The 10,036-nt window shown below is 35.8% G+C and overlaps 2 pseudogenes; both read right to left on the reverse strand.

Moving 5' to 3' along the window:
• Nucleotides 1–385: 385 nt before the first annotated feature.
• LOC113757092 lies at nt 386–2,276 on the reverse strand (annotated as a pseudogene).
• Nucleotides 2,277–5,408: 3,132 nt separating this feature from the next.
• Nucleotides 5,409–7,140, reverse strand: LOC113757100 (annotated as a pseudogene).
• Between the last annotated feature and the right edge of the window lie 2,896 nt (nt 7,141–10,036).

The following is a 10,036-nucleotide window of genomic DNA, read 5'->3' on the forward strand; positions in this document are numbered from 1 at the left end:
TACATACATATATGTGTATGTATGTACGTACACACACATGTATATATATAGACATACACACACATATATATGTATACATATGTGTGTATATGTGTATATACATATACATATATATATATATGTATATATATATGTATATGTACATCTATATAAATAGATATATACACATGATTATATAGCAAACAAATAAATCATAGGTAACGACCCATACCACCTTTTTCTTGGGAATCGTTAATTAGACTTCGATCTCCTAACATATTTCTTTTCCTTGAAAGAAAGAAGGAAATGGCATAAAACTCAAACAGAAAATTTGTATGTCATCATCCAAGGTGTTTGTTGATCACATGCATCCTGAGCTAAAAGTGGCAAAAATAACCAGGAATATTTATATCATGCAAAATCTCATGCACCGTTGAGAAAGAAAAACTTTGCATTCGTCCTTAGGAATGATGGTAGCAACATAAGCAACATCATCACAACCATCTTCTCGTGCCCTCTTGAAGTCGATCAATGTAGCAAAAATTGCAACAAAGAGCTTCAAATGGTTAACAGCATACCTCTGTCCAATACACTGGTGCGCACCAGCTCCAAAGTTCAGAAAATTCTTCTTGTAAATCTTGTCCTCTTGTCTTTCCTCCATGAAACGATCTGGATCAAACTTGTCAGCAGTAGGGAATTCTTGAAAACAAGAATCAAAAACTGATGGAAAGACAATTGTCCCCTTGGGAATGACATAATTTTCTGTCAATGCAAAATCCTGTGCCATATTGTGTGGCAGCAGTGTCGCTGGAGCCCTTATTCTCAGGACCTCTTTCACCACAGCCTCCGTATACTTAATTTCTTTTAGCTGCTCCGCCGTGATCAGCTCATCGGATAAAGGGCTCCAATATTTACCCACCTCTGATCGGACTCTTTCTAAAACATGTGGATGTGAGTCGAGAAAAGTTACAGCCCACAACAGTGAGGATGTTGATGCATCTTGAGCTGCAAAAAGGAAGTCGAATAAATGACCTCCAAGTTCTTCTTTGGTATAATCGAATTTCTTATCAATATCAGCAACTCCTTTTCTGCAGCCTCAGCTTTTTGCCTTTTATTTTCCTGCATCCAAAAATCAATCAAACAAGTTGGATCTTCCCCATTCTTCATTTTTTTCTCGCTCTCGCCTGCACAAAATGCAAGAATTTCCACTAGTTTCTTAACAGATAATCTAGCTTTTCTGAAGCCAAATCCTGGTAAGTCTATAGGAAGTTTCATCGAAACCCCGTTGAACAAGTCGTACCCAATGTTAAATGTTTTACGCCCCTCATCGCTTATATAAGGCCCTACAAACACCGTCTGAGAGGTTTCTAGGTTCATTTCGCGACAAAGGAAGCGAAGAGGGATGGGTTTTTGGCCTGATGTTGTCAGAAGAAGCCATGATTCAAGTGCTTGACAATTATGCGTTGCTGAATGGAACTATAGGTGGCTCAACCCTTAGGAGTAAAGTTAGGGGCTACACGGCGGCCAAGTTCTCTGTGTGCCTGGCCGAATCGATAGACTAAGTTAGTTTTGGCAAACATTTTTTGCCAAAAGGATGGACAACGAGTTGGAAGGCATCAGGGCGGACAGTGGCAAAAACTTTGTGGGAAAGTTCGGTTGAATAAATGTAAAGGATGAATTTACCAAAGAAGTAGTTTGTGGAGATTCCTAGAGGGGTGGATTGAGCTAAAGCGGATTGTTTATCCCAGAATTTTGTGGGGTTTTTGACTAATTAAGGGAATTGCATCGCCTATGAAAGGAAGGACCAGGGCTGGACCTGGTAGAAACTTTTCTTCTTTATGTAAGAGATTTGTTCATGAATGAGAAGGAGAACTACAAGGGCTGCGATATATGGAGTGTAGTCTGACAGAAGGGAAAATATGGATCCCACTGAAATCCTGGTTTGTGGCTGGTGTGTTTTTGAAGGTTTTCAAGAGAAGGAGAAAAAAGATTGATATTTGAGAGCGCAATAGGCAATGAAGAAGGGGGCTATATAAACAATTCAAAGTGATTGTGCTTTCTGAGCATGAATTTTTTATTTTTGTAAGTATAACTAGCAATTTTATTGATCAAGAATTCAAGATAAGAGCAAAATAACTCGCACACAGAGCAATAGCTGTACACAAGAACAATCGAGACAACAGAAACAATACACAAGTAACTACTAAAATCAGCAGCAAGAAAAATTTGGCCCCTAGATAGTCCCTAGTGTCTACAAGCATGAATTTATAGTTGACCTAAGTGACATTAAAAGCCATCTATATGAAACTCATTACATGTTTCCATTAGATTATTTGAAGCACATTATGACTTTGGAACTTAAAGTGAATAAATACACCATAAAAACAAGTATACATGTTGAAACTAAACGTCACCGGTGATATTGCCTTTTGTAGTAAAGCAATGACGTCGGCGTCCTACCCTAGTATGTCACAATCACATATCTATTTTCTCTGTGTCCCAATGCTGTATAGGCTGGTAAAATTCATTGGCCTTAAATGGAAAATTATCGGTTGATCTGTACATGCATGTGAATGTCTTCATTTAATTGCCTTAGAATTTTCTTCAGCTAACCATATAGTAGTTCTTTTAGCTTTTAAACGTTTTCTTCATCTGACTAAATCTTCCTGAATTACAGAGTGTTATAAGTGAGAAATGTATTCTTAAGCATTATGCATTTGGAAAGTGACATGTCAGAGTTGACCATGAAGAGTTAAAAGGAAGGATGGAGTTCATGGCACGCTTTTCAATGTTAAGATGTAGAGTACGCAACCTTGCTTTAGCTATGAAGACATTGAAGTCATTTATAGTTGGATCATGTTGAACCTTGAAATCTGAAATTTAAGAGCCCGAATATGAAAAAAAATATGAAAGAAAATTGAGCCGTTGCCTAACGCTAAGAATATATTGATGTTCATGCTTGAACGAAAAATATTGTATAACCACATTTCATTTAATATTAATTATGTACATCTTTCATGCAAAAGGAAAGAACATTTCCTTGCGTTCGGCATAATAGTTTGGCATTGAAGACCAAAATACTTTGCTAGGATACCAATCAAATTAGGTAGGTGGATCAAATTAGGTAGGTGGAAGTGATAGTGTCGTGCTGAACCTTTTTGAAGTATTTCAGTGCGATCACTACGGTACAGGTTTTGCTTTGTAATTAGTTGTTTTCTCCTTTGTAATTTTACAAGTTTGGAATTGAGTTATTGTTGAAATGCTTGTAAGTGGAATTCATCTATGGTGAGAGAATGATACGTAGTTTTTTTTTTTCGCACTATATTTGGTTTGTATGGATGACAAATGAAAATCAATTAGTGATTGTCAATTTTATGATTGATTGTGAGAGTAAAATATGTAGAATTGTGGGAATTGTAATTCAAATGGGCCTCTAAATTTTGGATATATGATTTTCATAATGATGAGTTTCTTAAATTATTTGAGTTATGTCATTAAGTGTTAGACGTGATTTGGGATTTACAGATGTGATTTTGTACGGGTGGTTATCATCCATTAGTTAAAATTTTGGAGTTTTGATTTTGTGGGTTAGTGGGTCATTCATAGTTAAAATTTTGAAATTTTGATTTTGTGAGTTAGTGAGCCATGTAAATTGGAAAGTGGGAAAGGATAAGAAAAATGGATTACTCAATTAAAATAAATCTAAAATTATAGTAAAAAGGGATTTAGGTTTCTAACGCCTGTAGAGGCTCCTCGTAAAAAACTTGTCCTCTCATACATATAGATATCGAAGGGATTACTTAATTAAAATAAATCTAAAATTATAGTAAAAGGGGATTTAGATTTCTAATGCCTGTAGAGGCTTCTCATCAAAACCTTGCTCTCTAATACATATAAATAAATATAGATATAGATCTCCAGAAAATGTTACAATGATTTTTTTTTTACAAAAATTCTAAAAATTACAATCCAAATCTCTTAGGGCTCTGTATCCAAATTACAATCAGCTTTTCTTTTTTGTACCGTATCGATAGTTAAGGCACGTCAGCTCACTATTTTTTAACCAAGAAATAATCTTAGATATGCCCATAGAATTTAATTTCTTGATTGCATTAAAAACTAAAAAAACCCTATTCTAATCAATAAACATGCTACCAGGGTTTATATAAATTAGATTATATGATTCTCTCACATGAAATTAATCACATTAGTTACCACTAATTTTAGATAATTAAACAATTATAGATTTAACTGTCTTAATTAGCAATAGATTGTTAGGTTGAATTAAATATCAGGCTCTTGATATTCAAACAACGAAATAACCATGAGAAATTAAATTATAAAACATATGAATATTAACAAATAAAGAATAAAAGAAACAGATGAAAACAATGCAATCTCATAACTATAGTTAAACCAAATCCTTGTTACCTCTTGACTAGATTAAGAAAATTAATTGCTCTTCATTGAAAATAACCCAGGAAAAGAGACAAGCGGCTCGTTGTTTTTTTGATGCCGAGACTAATATCTAATCTCCCAAAAACAAAGACGTTCCTCCTCTCCCTCTTCATTGCTACCTACTAATCTATATAAAAAGGAAAATAGAGTCCGATTCCTAATAGGAAAAGAATATATATTTCCTAACTAGTCACCGACACTAATTAATAGGGACTAACGCCTCCACCTTTTTGTCAAGATACAATTAGAAGTTAAATTGGAATAGGAACCTTGTTTGTCACGCCTATGTGGAATAGGTTAAGAGTCTTTTGCTGGAAATATCTTCATTAAATTACTTTTTACTCTTTTTTTGCCATATTCCCATAATCAACACCAATTGCCAAATATGAGTAGAATCAATCTAATAATGCAATATTTGGTCAAAATCACAAGCAAGTATTAGCTATTTCATTAACCAATATGCACCCTATCATTTTTTTACAAAAATTCTATAAAATTACAATCCAAATGCTCTTAGGGCTTTGTATATACACTTTCAACCTAACATTGATAGGTCAAGATGACGCCCAACTGCTATTAATCAAATAAATTAGGCAGTTGGGCTTGGGTACTTTTTTGATTCGAGTAAAAATGGAATTTAAATGTAAAAGTTAGTTTAAAAAAAATGTACAAAGTTAGTTTCAAAATTTACACATGCTTGGTTTTTTATTTTTTAAAAATTTTTTAATAGGTGCCCAGAGCACTTGGTAATACTTCTAATGGACACCTAACTTACTATTTGGATGTACACATTCACACTTCTTACTGCATTGCTAATCTCTTTCAACTTTTAATTGTCTAAATGATAGAGTAATTTGATTAATTCTGACAGTTAGTTAACTTTTTCTATTGGATATTACTGCATTTTTTTATATAGAAAATATCATTTCATTCAATAACCCTCATGCTACTGAGTTATGTTTTCCTTTATCTCATGCTACAGAGGGTAATCTCTTGCATCGTTGAGAAAGAAAAACTTTGCGGTCGTCCTTCGGAACGAGGGTTGAAACATAAACAATATCATCACAACCATCCTGTCGTGCCCTCTTGAAGTCGATCAATGTAGTGAAAATTGCAACAAAGAGCTTCAAATGGTTAATTGCATATTTCTGCCCAATACATTGGTGCGCCCCAGATCCAAAAGTCAGAAAATTCTTCTTGTAAACCTCTTGTCTTCTTGCCTTTCCTCCACGAAACGATCTGGATCAAACTTATCAGCATTAGGGAAACCTTGAAAACAAGAATCAAAAACTGATGGAAAGACAATTGTGCCCTTGGTAATCACATAATCTTCTGGCAATGCAAAATCCTCAGCCACTGTGTGTGGCACCAGTGTCGCTGGAGCTCTTATTCTCAGCACCTCCTTCTCCACAGCCTCGGTGTACTTCACTTCCCTAATCTGCTCCACCGTGATCAGCTCATTGGATAAAGGGTGGAGGTCTTATTCTCAGCACCTCCTTCTCCACAGCCTCGGTGTACTTCACTTCCCTAATCTGCTCCACCGTGATCAGCTCATTGGATCAGCTCAGTGTCGCTGGAGGTCTTATTCTCAGCACCTCCTTCTCCACAGCCTCGGTGTACTTCACTTCCCTAATCTGCTCCACCGTGATCAGCTCATTGGATAAAGGGTTCCAATATTTTTCCATCTCGGATCGAACTCTTTGTGAAACACGAGGATGTGAATCTAGAAAGGTTACACTTACAGCCCACAAGTGTGAGGAAGTTGATGCATCTTGAGCTGCGAAAAGGAAGTCAAATAAATGGCCTCCAAGTTCTTCTTTGGTAGAATCGAATTTCTTATCAATATCAGCAACTCATTTTTCTTCAGCCTCAGCCTTCTCCCTCAAATTTTCCTGCATCCAAAAATCAATCAAACAAGTTGGCTCTTCTCAATTCTACATTTTCTTCTCGCTCTCAACAGCACAAAATGCAAGGATTTCCACAAGTTTCTTAACGGATAATCTAGCTTTTTCTGAAGCCAAATCCAGGTAAGTCTATAGGAAGTGTCATCTCGCCCTGATTGAAAAAACTGTACCCGATGTCAAATATTTTCTATGCCTCATCGCTTAAATAAGGCCCGACAAACACTGTCTGAGAGGTTTCTAAGTTCATTTCACGACAAAGTAAGGGAAGAGGAATTGGTTTTTGGTCTGATTTGATGAGAAGAAGCCATGATTTCAAGTGCTTGAGAATTATACGTTGCTGAATGGAACTACAGGTGGCTAAACCCTTAGGAGTAAAGTTAGGGACTACACGGCGACGAAGGTCTTTGTGTTCCTGGCCGAATTGATAGACTGGGCTAGTTTCGGCGAATAATTTTTGGCCAAAAGGATGGACAACGATGTGGAAAGTATCAGGGCGGGCATTGGCGAAAACTTTGTGAGACAGCTCGGTTGAATAAATGTAAAGGATGAATTTGCCAAAGAAGTAGTTTGTAGACATTCCCACAGGGGTGGATTGAGCTAAGGTGGATTGTTTCTCCCATAATTTTGTGGGGTTTTTTAGTAATGGAATTGCATTGCCTATGAAAGGAAGGACCAGGGCTGGACCTGGTAGGAAGCTTTTCCTTTTTAGGTAAGAGAATTGTTCTTTAATAAGAAGGAGAACTACAACCGCAATGATGTAGGGACTGTAGTTTGATTGGAGGGCCAATATGGATTCCATTATCATCTTTGTTTTGGAAGATCTGTTTGGAAATTTTCACGAGCGGGAGAAGAAACGCTGACAGCGAGCATAATAGAGTATGGTATGAACGGAGGTATATAAACAATTGAAGTGATTATGGTTTTTTTTTTTACAAAAAGAAAAGAAATCAAACTGGGAAAGGGTAGGTTCTAAGCAACAGAAGAAGAATTTGGAAGGAAATCTGAATCTAGAATCTCTAAATTCTGGTGCACAAGCGATTGAGGTTCACGTTAAGCACAAACTTATTATTATTGTTATTTTTTATTTTGTTGAGCACCAAGTTTAGTTGACGTGGGAGACAATAATAGCCATGGATCGGAAGAATATAGCATGTTTCCATTAGAAAATTTGATGTACTTTGTGTGATTACAATACAATTTAAAGTGAGGATACAGATCTTAATTATTTCTTTCTTGCTGTAAAACAGTAGAGTTATACCATTTGTAGAACAGAATTGCACCTTTATAATTTCTTTGGGTCCTAATGTAAGGCATGTAAACTTCACTCGCCTTGCATAGGTTGGGTTGTAGAATGTGGATGCATTTGGACGTCTTGATTTGATTTTTTTTTTAATGGCAAACCCGTACACGGGAAAGGGATATCAGCTCCGAATTTTATTAACTATTAAAATAGATGGAGACATAAACCTAACCTCTGAAAGTATATGAAGATGTTACAATAATATTCCAAATAAAATAAAATTAACGCTTACATTTCCTTAGAGATGGGAATCCTAATCTATTGACTTGAATTTCCCCTCTAGATACCTTTGGAAGTTTCGACTCTTGTGTGTAAATCAAAGAATATCCAATGACACACCCTTCATTAGATAAAGCATCGGCAATCTTATTAGTTTCACGAAAAGTATGCGAGACATTATCAATCACACTAACCATTTGAAAAATCTCTTCTAGCTCTGAAGGAATAGGCCATGGGCATTTGCATTTCTGTTGAAGAATTTGAACAAAAATTAGAGAATCCGACTTAACATTAATATGTTTATACTTCTGTTAATATGTCTTGATTTGATTTATTGCCTTCGAGTTTTCATCGGTTGTGTATGTATATACATACATATATATATATATATATATATATGCTTTCAAAATTTTCCCTATCTAATTCACTCTTCTTCGACTGCTCCCACAACTATGGGTCCATTAATTTTATCAAAAAATAAATATATAAATAAATAACTCTTCTGGATTTGTGGTCTTGTCAGAGAAAAAATTGTTCTGAAGTCTTTGGCAGGTCACAGATCACAGTTGACGGCGAAGAATTAAAGGACGCGGGGCTGGAGACAACCGCTCCGGAAGATGTAACATCATTTATACATAGTGTAATATCATCTGTACAAGGTGTAACAATAGAACAACAGCGAGTAACAATAGAACACATTCTTATGGGTCTCATACGGCGTGAAAATCGAGTTACAAAACGTGATCTGAACTGCACAAATTTTTGAGGCCTCATCCAGGCCGTGAACTGCCTGGGACGGTTGTCTCTTGTCCAGAACTGCCTGACAACCGTCCAGGCCCCTCGTCCAGAATTAAAAGGGGGCATGGTGCTCATGACAGACTGTCTTTGATGTTAGAATGCAGACTACTCAACCATGACTTGATTTAAAGTTGCCCTCTGAAGCCTTCAGATCACAGCTTTCCGTGAATAATTGAAAGGGGGTATGGTGCCCACGACAGACTGTTTTTGGGATTTGGGCCTCTCGAGTTTCCAATTTCGCTGATCAGTTGTATAATTCGGCATAATTTTGGTATGAATTGATATATTTTTGGTGTAATCCTAAATTTTATATCAATTCAGTTATAAATCACGTTTACACCAAAATTATACAAATTTACACCGAATTCCATTCGTTTACATAACTAGAAAGAACTGAAACTTGAGAGGCTTCATTTCCCTGTTTTTGATGTCGGAGTGTAGACTTCTCAACCATGACTTAATTTAAAGTTGCCCTGGTGCTTCATAGACGAAACTGATAACAGAAAGAACTATTGGAAACTAATAAGAATATAAAGTTAGGAAGTCCGGAAAGCAATATTGTATTGATAAATTGCATAGGAAGATGCAATGCCTTAGAACTAAACACTGAAATCAACTACTTGTGATCTTCAAGAAAAAGAAAAAAAATAAATATTTGTGACTTCCAACAGTTGACGAATTAAAGAAAACATAATTGACTTCAGAAGCACTATACATAATTACATATACTCTTACTTGATGAACTAATCAATAATGTGATATCATTTTGATAGATTAGCGGATAAATACGTATTTTTAAAAGTTAGATGGTCAAAACTATACTATTCGAAAAGTTGAATGACTATCCGGATAATTTGCTCATAATTTTAAGATTTGAACACAAGATCTCTTGTTGTACCACACAGGATCCTCAGCGCCACTTTTTCAGTGGCAATTCAGTGTCACTTTTATATTTATGCCAAGTGTCCTGTTTATTTAATTTGTCATGTGCTGTTTATTTAAATTTCTTCTACCATCACGTGATAAGTGAGATTGGCACCGAATAGTGGCACAGAGGATCCCAACTGCTTGTTGTACAAGGGTTTTAGTTGTCCACTTTCTAGCCAGCCAACATTGCATGTGGGAGGCTGCAAACTGATCCTAAATATTAAGAATCTCAAAATAGTGTCTTTAAAATATCAACACGCTCGTGGTTATCTCGATATTCTGACTTCTGAGATTGGGATAGATTTTTTCATTTTTTTATTTTATAATGAAACTGAACTTCATTAAAGTACATCTGCATTTGCAGCGTACATAATCTCCTTTGGGATGTTTACAAACCAAACGTGACTTCCCTCAAGTGACAGAGACAAATGAGACAATAAATGAGCAGAAA

This window comes from Coffea eugenioides, chromosome 2 (assembly GCF_003713205.1).
Source record: "Coffea eugenioides isolate CCC68of chromosome 2, Ceug_1.0, whole genome shotgun sequence".
NCBI lineage: Eukaryota > Viridiplantae > Streptophyta > Magnoliopsida > Gentianales > Rubiaceae > Coffea > Coffea eugenioides.